The sequence below is a fragment of the Chinchilla lanigera genome, unplaced genomic scaffold, assembly GCF_000276665.1.
Source record: "Chinchilla lanigera isolate Chin_1 unplaced genomic scaffold, ChiLan1.0 scaffold00005, whole genome shotgun sequence".
NCBI classification, from domain to species: Eukaryota; Metazoa; Chordata; class Mammalia; order Rodentia; family Chinchillidae; genus Chinchilla; species Chinchilla lanigera.
Window position 1 is genome coordinate 36,722,039 of NW_004955406.1, and position 14,363 is coordinate 36,736,401.

Genomic DNA, 14,363 nt, shown 5'->3' on the forward strand with positions numbered 1-14,363 from the left:
AAAAAAAAAAAAAATGTACTTGACGAGCGGCAGAGGCCTGGAAGAGGCGGCAGATTTGTGCTTTCTGAAAAGGTCAGGACTCTCCATAGCCAGCGCTGCTCCTGTCGGGGTGATCCAGCCAGAAGGGCCCCCATTCTCTGGCCTGGATGCACCTACTGAGGCTTCGCCACTCCTCCTAGCGTGTGACTTGGGACTGGCTCTGCTCCCCCAGCCAAAGAACCAGTGAGTCTTGAGGCTCCCTCAGAATGTGCCCTGTGGCCCTGCTTTGGGTTCTGGAGACTAGTTGTTAGCATCATTCTAGAGGCTGAGTCCCTCCATCTGTGAGCCTTGCCTGATTGATGCCCCTCGGGGCTGGCTGATAGGATGGAGTCCCAGAGCCCAGACCCACAGATTTCACCCCAGGCATAGAGGTGGAGGCATTGGATAGGGTTCATGGCCTTATGGGATTATCCATGCCAGGCAGTGCATCTCTGTCCATTTTCCTTTTTATATCTTTGATTTTTTGTGGTACTGAGGATTAAATCCAGGATCTTTGCACTAAGTGACATCACCAGCCTTTCCGTTTTAATTTTTCGACTCATCTTGACAGATTGCCTGGGCTGGCCTTGCCCTTGTGATTGTCCTGCCTCACACAGTGCTGGGACTACGTGTACCACTGTGCCTGGTTTCTCTGTTCTCCTGTCTTCCTGTGACCGCAGTTCTCAGTAGAGGCCTGACAATCTCTTCCCTGCTGTTATTCCCTTTCCCTCAGTCCTTAGTCCCCCACCACAAGATTCTAGTCCAGCTGTGACCCTATGTGTTATTTTCCTGATTTGTTCCTCACATCATTCCCGCTTTGGTGAATTCTCTGAGGCCTGAGAGAATACCAGGTTTTCCCTGGTATACTTGTTGAGGTTCTGTTTTAGTCTGTATGTCCTTATCTGTCTGTCTCTCTTTCTCTCTCTAGACCCTGCTCCTGGTGCATCATCTCCTGCTTCCTCCAGTACCGGAAGGGCTGGGACTAGATGGGGAATGAGGCATAGAAGGAAGGGAAAGGGGTCTGACCAACCTGCCCTAGGAGGTGCCTGTTAAATGACAGGGATCTGTTCAAATTCTCGGCCAGTACCTTCACCCAGGACCTGGTGAGCTGGTGTTTCTTTCCTTTCTTCCTTTCCCTGCTCAATCTAACTCACTAAGCTCATGAGTTTATTCCTGCTAGCAGTTCTTCATGTGCTACCCTAAACCTCCCTGCCCCTAGGTGACCCAGGCAGTAGGAAGATGTCCACTGGGGGCTGGACATCAGACCCTGCACTCTCTTGTGATGGATAAGACAGAGATGACATCAGTTACAAGTCAGGGCAGCAAGGCTTTGGATCCGCTGGTGGCTGCCCTATCTCCTCTCATGGCCCGCAGGTAGAACAGAACACAGGTCACATTCTCCTCTTTCATTCCCTTTTAGTACTTTTGAAACAAATAGGAACAACTTTGTCAAGTCAGTGCCTGGTCATAATCCCTCCTACCTACTTGAAAGCACTACATAGGACTGAGTCCCGGGGAGAGTTTTGCCTGGGTTCATTTAAGATTCAAGCTTTAACAGGATGAGACAGGAGAAGTCAAACTCTTGCCTTGGGAGCTGTGATCTGGAACTCGTCACTTGGACTCTAAGGGCTCTGCTTGAAGCCTGAGCACAAAGCAAGCATTGCCTTTCTCAGACTGGGATTCTTCTCACTGGTGTTGTTCCTGGAGCCAGTGGCCATGGGCTGGAGTCCTGGCCAGAGCAGATCTAACGCTAGATCGTCTTCCATTTGTAGTTGCCCTGGAGCCCTACAGCCCATGGACCTTGGCTCTGTGGAGTCCCTGACAGAGCAGATGAGAAAGAACCAGGAGGGGTTGTGACTGCAGGACTCAGTGCCAGGGGCAGCACAACACAGGCTGATGAGTCCTTGAGCAGATGCATTGCATGTGGGACCCTGGAATTCCTGGCCCATTTTTTACTTCAGGTAGAATTCATCTTTTCTTCAGTCACATGAGAGACAAGAAAGGAATTAGAGACGCTTCACGACTTTCCCTTTCCTCAAAGAGAATGGAAGGAAACAGCTAAGGAGAGGAGGCCTCCCAGGCAGCAGTGTGGGTCCATCAAGCAGCTGACACTGCCCACCCCTTCCCTGATCCGGCCCTAGGTCCCCAGGCCACTTCCGAGGGCTGCCCAGCGCATGGAGCCTGCAATCAACTTGCCGTCTGAGTACAAGCTTACAAGGAAACAGCTAGGAAGAGGAAGCCATGTAAACAAATCACAATGATGTGATGCTCTGAATGGAGTCCAGACGGCTGCCCGGTGACAGTGGATGGTGAAGCCTGGAGACTGTAGTTGGGGGGCGGGGCGGGGAGGGGCGCGGTGGAGGGGCCAGCGAGCTGCCTCAGAACTGCAGCGAGCTCCCTAGTGCTGGGGCTGACGCTGCAAGGCAGAGGGTGGGAACAGGTGATGGCAGCAACCTGGTGTGGGGCACTTTGTCACAGCAGCCAAGACGAAGTAAGGCGAAGGGCACATGGAGGTAGCTCTTGACGGAAAGGATGACACGCACAGAGAAGAGGCGAGGGGCCGTGGCTGTCTTTGTGTCCATCTACTGCAAGGCTGCCCGCGGGCGAGGCCAACAGGAAGAAGAGGACTAGAACCTGATGGGAAGCCTTTGACTCTCTGTTCTCTTTCCAGGGTGTAAAATATAGACAGATACAATGTCTTATTTGATCGTTTCAGCTTCAAAACTTAGCGCCGAGTCAGAATCGCCGGGACAGTTGGTGAACTTGGAGGACTGTCCCACCCAAGTTTCTTAGTGGGTTGGGGTGAGGGCCTGGAGCGTGTGGTCCAACAGGGTCCTGGGTGCTGCCAATGGCGGCAGAGAACACAGCGAGAAGCTCTGTTGGAGGGGAGTGGTTTTTCACTCTGCCTGCATATTAGACAGAAGAAAGAAGCCTTTCTTTTGTGTGGGAGGGGAATTGGGGTTTTGCGGTGTTGCCCACGTATGATCGCAATGAGTAACAATTACATTTATTGTGAGGTGTTGACACGTGTACATAACATATCTTAAATTTTTTTTTAGGTCTTAATTTTTTTTTTTTTTTGGCTTAGCTTCCCCTCCCACCATCGCTTGGTCCTCTTGCCATTTACAAAAGATGTATTGCCTTGTTTCCTATTATCTTTTATTTTGTTCTTTATATGTATTTTGAGTGTCTTATATAAGAGAAATCTTGCAATATTTAAACTTGTGTATCTAATTTATTTCAGTTAATATCATGGTCCTAAGGTACACCCATTTTCCTTCAAATGACTCAAATCTATCTATGTTAGCAGAATAGTACTCCCTTATATATAAATACCACATTTTCTTTATCCATGTATCTGGCGATGGACAGTCAAGTTATATTAGAAAGCTACAATTAAAAAAAGAAAAAAGTCCAGTCCAGGCCACTTTCAAGATTTAGCTATTATGAACTGTGCTGCTATAAATATGGGTATGCAAGTATCACTATAATATGATGTTTTTAATGCTTTTAGGAAGATACCTAGGTGTGAAATAACTGGGTTGAACAGAATTTCTAGTTTTCAGTTTTTTTAAAGAATTGCCGTACTGAATTCCATGGGACTGTACTAGTTTACATTCCCACCAACAATACAGAAAGGTTCCCTTTTCCTGACAGCCTCACCAGCATTTGTTATCATTTGATTTCTTGATGCTAGCCATTCTTTCTGAAGTGGAATCTCAGTGTTATTTTAATTTACATTTCTCTAATGGACAGCAATGTTGAACATTTTTTTCATGTGTTTATTGGCCATTTCTATTTCTTTACCTGTGAAATGTCTGTGCATTTCAGTTGCCCATTTTTTGACTGGTTCTTTTATTTTGGGGGGTGTAAGTCTTTTGATTTCTCTATGTATTCTAGATATTAGTTCTCTGAGTTGTAGCTTGGCAAATATTTTTTTCCATTGTGTAGGCTGTCTCTTCACTCTGTTGGTTGTTTCCCCTTTGCTGTGCAGCTTTTTAATTTGCTATCATTCCATTTGTGGATGCTTGATGTTATTTCTTGTGCAGTGGGGTTCTGTTCAGAAAGTCCTTGCCTCCGCCTAATACTACTTCAGGAATTGTATCTATTTTATCTTCCAGCAGGTTTTAGGTCATCAATCCATTTTGATTTTTGTTTAGTATATGCTGAGTGTTACGGGTCTAGATTCAATATTCTGCATGTGTGTAGCACCATTTGCTAAACAGGCTATCTTTCCTCTAGTGTATGCTTTTGGCTCCTTTTTCAAATATCAGATGAATGATGGTGCCTAAGTTTTGTTTTGTTCTGTTTTGTTTTCCTGGATCTCTGTTCTGTTGCATTGGTCCAGATGCCTATTTTTTATGTCAGTACCTAGCTGTTGTTTTGTTGTTGCTGTTTGTTTTACTTTTGTTTTGTTTTATTTTTCACTGTAGCTTTGCAATATAACTTGAAGTCCAGGATTTTGATGTGGTCTTGCTTTCCAGGATTGCCCTTGCTATATGGGTCTCTTCTAGTTCCATAAGAATTTTAGGATTTTTTTTTCTCTACTTTTGTGGGGAATGTTGTTGGTATTTTCTTGAGACTGCACTAAATCTATGTATCAGCTTTGGAAGTATGGCCATTTTGACAGTATTGTTTCTGCCTACCCAGAACAAAGGATGTCTTTCCATTTTCTGATGTACTCTTTAATCTCCTTTGTTTCAGAGTACTGTAATTTTCATTGTAGCTCCCTTTCACTTCCTTGGTCAGGTGAATTCCTAAGTACTTAATTTTTCTTGAAGCTACTTGAATGGTATTATGTTCCTAATTTCTTTCTCAGTGGGTCTGTATTGCTGTACAGGAAAGCTATTGATTTTTGTATGTTCATTTTGTTATACTCCTACATTGCTGAATTTGGTTAATTCTAGGAGTCTTTTGGAATTCTAGGGTCTTCTATGTAGAGTATCACATCATATGCAAATAATTTGACTTCTTCCTTTCCTATACATTCCTTTTTCTTTCTTTCTCTTTCCTGATTGCTCTAATGTTTTGAGTGCTATATTTAAGAGGAGTAGTGAGGGCAGACATCTTTGGTTGTTTCTGATTTTAGAGGGAAAGTGTTCAGCTCTTCTCCACTTAATATGATGGTGGTAGGTTTGTCTTAAATGGCTTTCATCTGATTGAGATAAGGTCTTTTTTTTTTTTTTTTTTGCTACCGGAAATCAAACTCAGGACCTGGTTTTGGAACCAGGGTAATGGCTAGCTTCCTGGAATGAGTTTGGAAGTATTTCTTCCCTTTTAATTTCATTAAAGAGTTTGAGAAGTACAGTATTTTGTCAGACCTTTCCCAAAGTTCTTGTGTTCTTGTGGAATTTGGTGGTGAATCCATTTGGTCTTGGGCCTTTCTTAGTTGTCAGATATCTTATTTCTATCTCACTTTCATTGCCTGTTACTGGATTATTCTGGGTTTTTATATCTTCTTGGTTCAGTTTTGGTAATTTAGGTATATCCAGGAATCTATCCCTTTCTTCTGGATTTTCCAATTTATTATTTTCAGAATAGCTGCTAATAATCTGATATTCAGCCCTGTTGTGATTCCACCTCTTTCATTTCTAACTCTATTGATTTGGGTCTTTCCTTTTTTGATTGGCTAAAGATTTGTCTATTTTGCTTAATCTTTCAAAGAACCACCTCTTTAATTCACTGATTTTTTATATTGCTTTTAATCTTAATTTTTTATTAATTCCTACTCTGTTCTTTATGATTTTCTTCCTTGTACTAAGTTTCAGTTTTGACTATTCTTGTTTTTCTAGTATCTTTAGGTACATCATTAGGTCATTTATTTGGGCTTACTCGTTTTTCTAATGTGGGCATTCATGGCTATAAACTTTCCTCTTAGGACTGCTTTCATTGTGTCCCATAGGTTCTACTATGCTGTTCTGGCATTATCATTTGATTCTAGGAACTATCTAATTTCTTCCTTAATTTATTTTGTGACTGATTATTCAAGAGTACTTGTTTAATTTCCACTGTTTGCACAATTTCTTTGGTTTCTTGTGCCACTGATTTCTGCTTTCATTGCACTATGATCTGATGATATGCATGGGATAATTTTGATTCTTTTGTATTTACTTGTGTTTTATGGACTAATATACAAACCTAATTTGGAGAAAGTTCCATGTATTGCTGAGAAGAATGTGTATTCTGTTGTCGTGGAACACTGTAGATACCTAGTAAATACCTAGTAAGTCTATTTGCTCAAAGATGTGATTCGACTCTGATGTTTGATTTTTTTGTTGTTGTTTAGTTGATCTATTTGTGATAGTGGTGTATCAAGGTCCTCCACTATAATTGTTCTATGTTTATTTTTGCCTGAAGTCCACTAGGTACTGATATTTTTTAAAAACCACCCAGGTAGTACTGATAGGCATTCAGATTTGAGACTCTGTCTTGATGGTCAAGAAAAGAAGCCATAGATCCAGATAACCAGGGTTCTTCATTTTTTACTAGCTGTGTGACACTGGGCAAGTCACTTAACATTTCAGTGCTTCACTTTTTTCCATGTTAAGGCAGACAATAACAGCACCTAACTCATAAGATACTGTGAGGACTAAGTGAATGAAAGAAATTATTTCATAAGTCATAGTTATCACTGTTTTTGTATAGTAGTGTCCCCTTATTCTTGGGGAATAGAATACATCCTAAGATCTCCAGTAGATGACTGAAACCATGATAGTACCACACTTTATATATACCATGTTCTTTTTCCTATACATGTATGCCTCTTGTACAGTTTCATTTATAAATTTGGGACATTAAGAGATTAACAACTAATTATAAGATAGAATGATGATAACAAGATACTATAATAAAAGTTATGTGTTCAATGGTACACACTTTTAATCCCAGTAGTCTGGGAGGCTGAGGCAGAATCTCAAAGTCAAGAGCATGGGTAACATGGGCAATGTAGCCACTTAGCAAGACTGTGTCTCAAAATTAAAAAACAATTTAAAAAGAAATTGGGATATACTTATAAGAATGTGATCTTTCTTGAAAAAATCAAGACAAGTATTAGTATTTTCTGACTATGATTAACTGTGGGTAACTCAAAGTGCAGAAGAAGGCTACTGTATTAATGAAGTTGTGGACCACTCTTGAGAATCACCAGAAAATTCTTTCCATGCCTAGTCAAAGCTTTGGGTATGCCTGCATTACAGAACATACCTTCTCTCCCAAGCAACAAAGACAGCCATGTGTCTGCTGATTTGGGTCCTCACGGAACAGCGACTGGGGTCTGGTCACTGCACCTTTCTGTGCTTCTTGTTTCTCTGCCCAAACACTATATTCTATTCTCCAAGTCTCATAGAAACTGTGAATAATTTATACATTGCAACTTCTGCTTTGTTACATAAGCATTAGGGCAAGAGCAAGACCCTGAGAATGTACCTGTGACCAACTAAAACAGATGACAAAGGAGCCTTTGGGAGGCCACACTTTCCTCATATTTATTCAGCTGGCAGCCAGCAAAACAGCTCATTCTGCTTTGTGTGCAAAACTTTCCTTCCAGGCCAGTCTTCTGGTGCCGACATTGACATATCACAAAATGAAATAAAAGTATCAAGAACAGTAATTTATTCCTGAAATACATCTTCCAAGAGCTCTGGGCATCTGCCATGTTGACCTCTCTCACCCCCAACCTTAGATGTCACCCACATTAAATTACTTTCTAAATCAGAGGTAAACTTTACATCATAAAATACCATTCATAGCCACATCAATCCAGCCTGAAATCTGCATTACTCTCTTGACCTGACTAGATATACACAATTCACAGATCGACCAGCTTTGCCCTATCAATATGCCTCACCCTGATGGTGTATTACACAAATAGATTACCACAGCTAAAGCTCACTTTGTTGATGTATAAGAGCAATATGTTAGGAGCACCCTGGCTCTCCCGGGTGATATATAGTTGAAATGGTTGTCTGAGGGATGCATGTGGGTGATGTATGGCCCTAACAAGGGCACCAACTGGGGGACAACAAGTTCAAAGTGGGTTCAGCTTAGCTTATAGCGACAGAGAGAAAAAAACACAACTTAGGTTCTACCAGGCAGCAATCCCCCTGGCTTCCCAAGTCCCATGAATCCAGGAAAAACAGCAGCTGCACACACAGGTAAAGAGCCAGCTCCCAACCACCTGCTCTTAGGAATGACCATCTGCAATGACTATAAATCTCTCCAAAGGCTTGAATGAAAACACAGGCACATAAATGCTACTTTTACTATATGTATGTATGGTATATTTCAGAAAATTAGTAAGGGAAATTGCATACAGACAGCCATTTTTAGTAATTTGTAAGTTATTTAGCAGTTTGGACAACTATAGATACGTGTACCAAAAGACATGTACATGGATGTTCCTATCAACATTACAGTACTAAGCCCAAACAGACAACACCAAGGTCCATCAACAGTAGACTGAAGTGTCAATGAACTAAAACCACAATAATCTCTGGGTCATTCAGAGTAACTTTTTTTTTTTTTTTTTTTTTTTTAAGCTTATGACCCTGTTGCCAGCTAGTCTAGGCTAGGCACTGAGGGCCAAGAGAGGCACTGCTGACATGTCTGCCATCCTGCCTGACCAGCCTGAACATCCTTGTCTCATAGCAACAGTGGTGACACAAAAGCTCAGTCTTCTAAGCACTGTTTGTAAGACTGCATCACTTTTGCTGTCTTCTAAGCCAAAACAACTCACAGAGCCAAACCGATGGCAGAGAGTTACACCCTACCCATTGTGGAAAGACCCTGAAAAATTCTATGACAAAGGGTATAGACATGGGGAAGCTGGTCAATAATGCATTTATCCCTAGTATGTATCATTTACCCAGGGTAAATGAAAATTGATACGTACTGAATACTATATAGCAATGAAATGAACTAACTTCCATATACAATATCCCAGATCTCTCAAAAGTACTGTTGAGCAAAAGAAGTTAGACACGAATTCAAAGTCTGGTTCCATTTATATACAGTGGGAAAGCAGGCACAACTAATGATGGTATTAGAAGTCTGGTGTGTGTATGTGGAGGGTCACTGTTAAGGCATGATGACTAGAAACAGGAATCGGGAGGGCTTCTGAGTGATTGTAATGTTGTTTCTTTATCTCAGTAGTGGCTATGCTGACCCATTCACACAGTGAAAATTGTGCAGAACATGTATAATTTGTACACTTTATGTATTTGTTCTACTTCAAGTAAAAAGTTCTCTTGAACAAAGTGAGCACGCCAGATTTCTTTATGCTTAGGGCAGATAAAAAATGAGAAGGCATTAAAAATAAGCCAACATTTAAACCATGAATGTGTTAAGGTCATAACACATTTGGCATACAGAGTAGCATCAGAACAAGCCTCTTAGAAGGGCAAAGAAAGGAAGGGGCTTCCCTCAAGTAACTGGCTTAGTCCTACTCACCTATAGTTATCAAAAAAAAGGGGAAAAAAAAGCCCTTGCTGACTGACTGTACATTCAAATGAAGCCAGGGAAGACCTGAGTCTGGAGAATCATCTATACCTTTCAGAGTACTGCATTAATTAGCAAAGAGATTCAAAATACTCCAGCTGACAAGTTCTGATCTGGCCTCAACCTACTTCCTGACCCTATAATTTAAGAGAATTACAAACTTCCCAAGCCTCAGTTTCTTTAACTAGACTTATAAGGGTAACTGTCACCATGCTTTTAGAGGTTTTGATTAAATAAACACTTTTATATATAATGCTTAGCTTAGTAACTGCCCTACAGTCAGCTCTGAACAAATGTGAACTCTTATTATCCGGTTATCTACCTACTCATTCACTCATTCATTCATTCAGCCAGCCCCACCCATTCACCCATGGATTCCTCCATTCATCATCCAGCTCTTGCTTCCTCCATACTGCCATCTGCCGACATTTACAAAGTGTGGTATTTGGAGTTTTAAACTCAAATCTAATTTTTCTCCCCATATGATAATGGACAAATGGTAAAATTCTCTACATTTTTTGTCTACAGTATAAAACTACTAAAAGAATCAAATGACTCAGTAAACCGTCCTCATGCAAACACCTGTATTTATTAGAGCAACAAGGCCTGTGTGACAAAGGGAAAGATCCATCACAATGTGAAAATACAAAAACTTAATAAGTAGCATCTTCTCACACTTCAGACTCAGATTCTTAGTTCTTACTGGACATAAAACCTAAATGTGCCAAGTTCCCTCAAATCACCAGACCTATTATATCTCCTGCTACGGGTTGAACTGTGTCCCTCCCAATTTATATGAAGTCTTAACCCCTAGTACCTCTGAATGTGACTTTGTCTTTTCAGAAGTAATCAATTTAAATGAGATTATTTCTAGAAGGACACCAAGGGAAAATGAAGAAACAGGCAAAGAGGGGAGGTGATCATTCACAAGCCAAAGAGACACACGCAAAACCTTGTAACTCTCAGAAGGAGCTAGCCCTGGAACATCTAGCTTCCAGAATTGCTAGAAAAAAATTTTTATTGGTTAAGCCCCCTACTTTTTAGTACCTGTTACGGCAGCCCTAGCAAAACAATTCCCTCACTATACTCTTTCTCTGGTACTTCCTGTCTCCGTAAACTGTACTACCATCTACCTGGTTGCTTAAGCCAAATACCTGAGCATCAATTTTTTCCCTTCATTCATCTCAATTCTTCCTTCACCAAGTCAAAATATTTTGTCTCTCTTCTAAATAGTTCTAGAATCTATATACTTATCTCCATATATGTTACCATATCCCTAATCCAGGCTTCCAGAGATCACCTCCCAAGCAGCCTCCCCCATCTCCAGTCTAACCTATATGCTCCTGACAACAGGTTCTTTCCAGAACTCAAATTCAAAATCACATCCTGGCTTAAAACCCTTCAATGACCAAACTCCATTACACAACTAACATCTCCTGCTTCAGTACTATAGTTTGGATTTCCTCAAAGGCCCATGCATTAAAGGTTTGATCCACAGGCGATGGCACAATTAGAATGCGGTGGAACCTTTATGAGGCGGGGCCTAGTGGTGAGAAGTTGAGTCATTAGAAGGTGCCACTGCAAGGGATACTGAAACTGTCACTTGCCTCTCTCTCTTTGCTTCCCAGATGCCATGAGGTAGACAGACCATGTGCTTCTGCTGTGATATACTGTACCATCACAGGCCTAAAGCAACAAGGCCAAGGGAACATGAACTGAAACTATGAGACAACTAAACCTTTCCTCCATATAATGTGTTTGTCTCAGGAATCTTGTCACAGTGGCAGAAAGCTGCCTAATATACCAATCTCTATACTCACCTGTTTTTCCATCAATTCCACTTCCACTGGCCTGGCACCAGGCTGTCTTTTTTTCTGGACCTTTGCATGTGTTGTTCTCTCTACTGAGATGTTCAGTGTCCTACCTCCTCACCTCGCTAAGCTCCCCCTCATTTTCTGAATCGGACCTTAAATATCAAACTGGGTCACATGCTTCCTCTGTCAGAGCCTTGGTCATGCCACATTGTCATTGCTGCTGACTTGCCTGTCTTCCACCTAGAATGCAAGCTCTGTGGGAGAAGATGTTGGGCTATCTCCTTTGCCATTACATATCCAGTATCTTGTTGCCCTTCCTGTCACACAACAGGCATTCAATTGACTGAAAGTTTTCACAAAGAAGCAGAATCTGAGTGATGGGTAGAATTAAATGAAGTGGAGAGGAGGAAAGATGCTTTTTCTTGTGTCAACCAGAAGTTAGGGGTCAGGTCACACAATGTCCATCCAGAAGACACTGAGTAGGTCATGGTTTGGAAGGATAGCTGTAAAAGGAGTCAAATGTCAACCTTTGTATCTGGGTATCGTTCCTCAGGCTGAAGCAAATGTTGAAGATCAGAGTCATATCTTGAACCAGAGCAGAAAGACAAAGACCAAAGTCCCACAATCCCCTTAAAAGGCATGCCCCCAATGACCAAAAGGCCTCCCACTGAGGCCTACCTCCTAAAGCTTCCAACACTTACTAATAGCACAGCCAGGATGCCTTTGGGGGACACTTAACATCTACATCATTGCAGGATAGAACTAAGAAACTTCAAGAAGGTAGTCAACAGAGTTGTCTAGTTGGATAAGGCGAGGCAAGAGGGAGATGGAGTGATACCTAAGGTTCTGAAACTGTGAGAGAGTGATAGAGCAGTTGGAAAGAAATTTGAGAAACAAAAAATGTGTTTGATGAAACAAGAGAAGATACGAATGAGAATGAAGGAGCCTGTGAGACTTCTGGAATTCCCAGACAGGAGAGCCCTTGAGACGCTGAAGGAGAGTGTGGGTAATAGACATTGAGCCTGAGCCCCGCGCCTTGGGAACTGCAAGAGAAAGAGCAGAGACAGGAAGGAGTAGGATGGTGTTGAACACTGTCAGAATAGTGTTGAAGGAACAAGGCTGGGGAGGAGTTCTGGAGTGAGGAGATGGCATAATGAAAGCATTTAGTGGTGCAGACCGATGAAGGGGAGTCACAAGATCCCCGGATTGTTCGCTCTTCTTGAGAAGACTGTACTGAAAGCTCTGCTCTGCAAATAACTCCAAACTTCTTTGTGATTTTTCACAATGGGTTGGGCTGTTCTTTACATTTTTCTTAGTGTCTAATACATTTGATTTTGCTTAAGCTGGTTTGCATCATCTAAGGTATGACTCAGGTTTGGGCACATTTCTGGTCACATCATGTGGGCTGATGTGAATTTGCAGTGGGACTATGTTCTTTACATTTCTCCACCACTTAGTATCAGAATAAAAAAGTGACACAATGTTCAACAGATGAAGGAAGATATGAAAACTCAGAAAAATTAGAAAGGACAGACATTGAGGCAAAAATTTCAGACTAATGCTAACTCTTGTGTTTAAGATTTTGCGAAATGATATTCTTCCCTCTAAAAGTAATTGAGCCAGGTGTAGTGGCACATGCCTGTAGTCCCAGGTACTTGGAAGATGAGGCAGAAAATCACTTGAGCCAGGGAGTTTAAGGCCAGCCTTTGAGACAATAGCAAGACTGTCAAAAAAGAGGAAGTGAAAGTAACTAAGACGAGAGTAAGGAGCAGAAGGTAGACCTGAATATAACACAAATGGTGAACTGCCACAGTATAAGACAATGGCAGGCTTTGATATTCAACAAACCAGAATCCTATACTAGTTACTTAACCCCTTGGAGTCTTAATTTTGTAAGCTTATGTGTTTTTTTGAACACAATGTGAACATGAAATCATGTTTGGAAAACACTAAACCCAGTGTAAGTACTCAACAAAGTTACAGCACACCCAGGAAGTATGAGCTATGATTGTATTCTTTAGGGGGAATCCATGGCCAGAAGGTATCACTATGACTGTGATTCCTAAGAACAGGAAATTGATGCCTAAGAACAGTGATTCCTAAGAACAGGAAACAAATACCCCTTGGACATTTCAAGATGACATAGGAGAAACAGTAGGATGCTTAGAAAGCATTTTTAGGTTAGAAAGTCTAAAAACGGTAGATTCTGAATAAGGAGAACCTATGATGTTCTGAGCTCAGCGCCATTCAGCAAAAGTATTCATGGTCTCTAGGTGCCATTTGTTTAATCAAAACAACTCACTCATGAATAAATCAGCAATGCTCTGGTGGTTCTCCTGTAGGATCAAATTCAGTATGTCTAGGGGTCTTTTGCATTGAGAAAGTATAATGTTATGAGCAGCTGGGGATCTAGCAAGTCAGGCCTTCAAAAAGCCGTAATACGAATGAATCTAATCTTTGGGTTTTTATGATTCAACATTAAAAATATACCTAGCATTAAGTACATAACTTGGAAAGAGTGCATAAACCTAGCTATCAGATGATACTAAAACAAAGCAAAGGCCCATACTCCACATCGGAAATCTCCATAAATTAATATTTGTTAAAGGAAGAAAGGTGAAAAACTCAGTCTTGATTAAATCATGCAATGACTACAACTTGCAAAATCCAGAGCACAATGAGGCATACACAGAGCATGGGCACATCAACCTCTCTTGTTTGTCTGGAGACCGAGTCTCACTATAGAGCCTAGGCTAGCCTCAAACTCTTGATCTTCCTTGTCTTAGGTACCTTCCCTTGCTGGGACAAAACATCTGACACCTACAAGTTAAAGGAGGAGAGGGTGATTCTGGCTCACAGTTTGTAGGTTTTGGTTGATAGTCAGCTGGCTCCAAGGCAGGATGGCATGGCATAGGGGCATAGCAACAGCAGAAAGCAGAGAGCAATCAAGGGAAGAGGGAGGTAGATACATCCTTCTAGGCCATGCCCCCAGTGACCTACATCCTCTAACCACACTTCACCTCCCAACATCACATT

At 41.6% G+C, this 14,363-nt stretch overlaps 2 protein-coding genes across 2 annotated transcripts in view; one reads left to right on the forward strand and one right to left on the reverse strand.

Moving 5' to 3' along the window:
- The window catches only part of LOC102003619 (tubulin alpha chain-like), a 118,138-nt gene that overhangs the window by 12,150 nt on the left and 91,625 nt on the right, over positions 1-14,363 (forward strand). The window lies entirely within an intron of this gene.
- Kif14 (kinesin family member 14) overlaps positions 10,097-14,363 on the reverse strand; it is a 59,622-nt gene continuing 55,355 nt past the window's right edge. Inside the window, exon 32 of the transcript XR_001236838.1 lies at positions 10,097-11,830. The gene's annotated coding sequence lies outside the window, so the exon portion shown is untranslated. The remainder of the gene's footprint in view (positions 11,831-14,363) is intronic.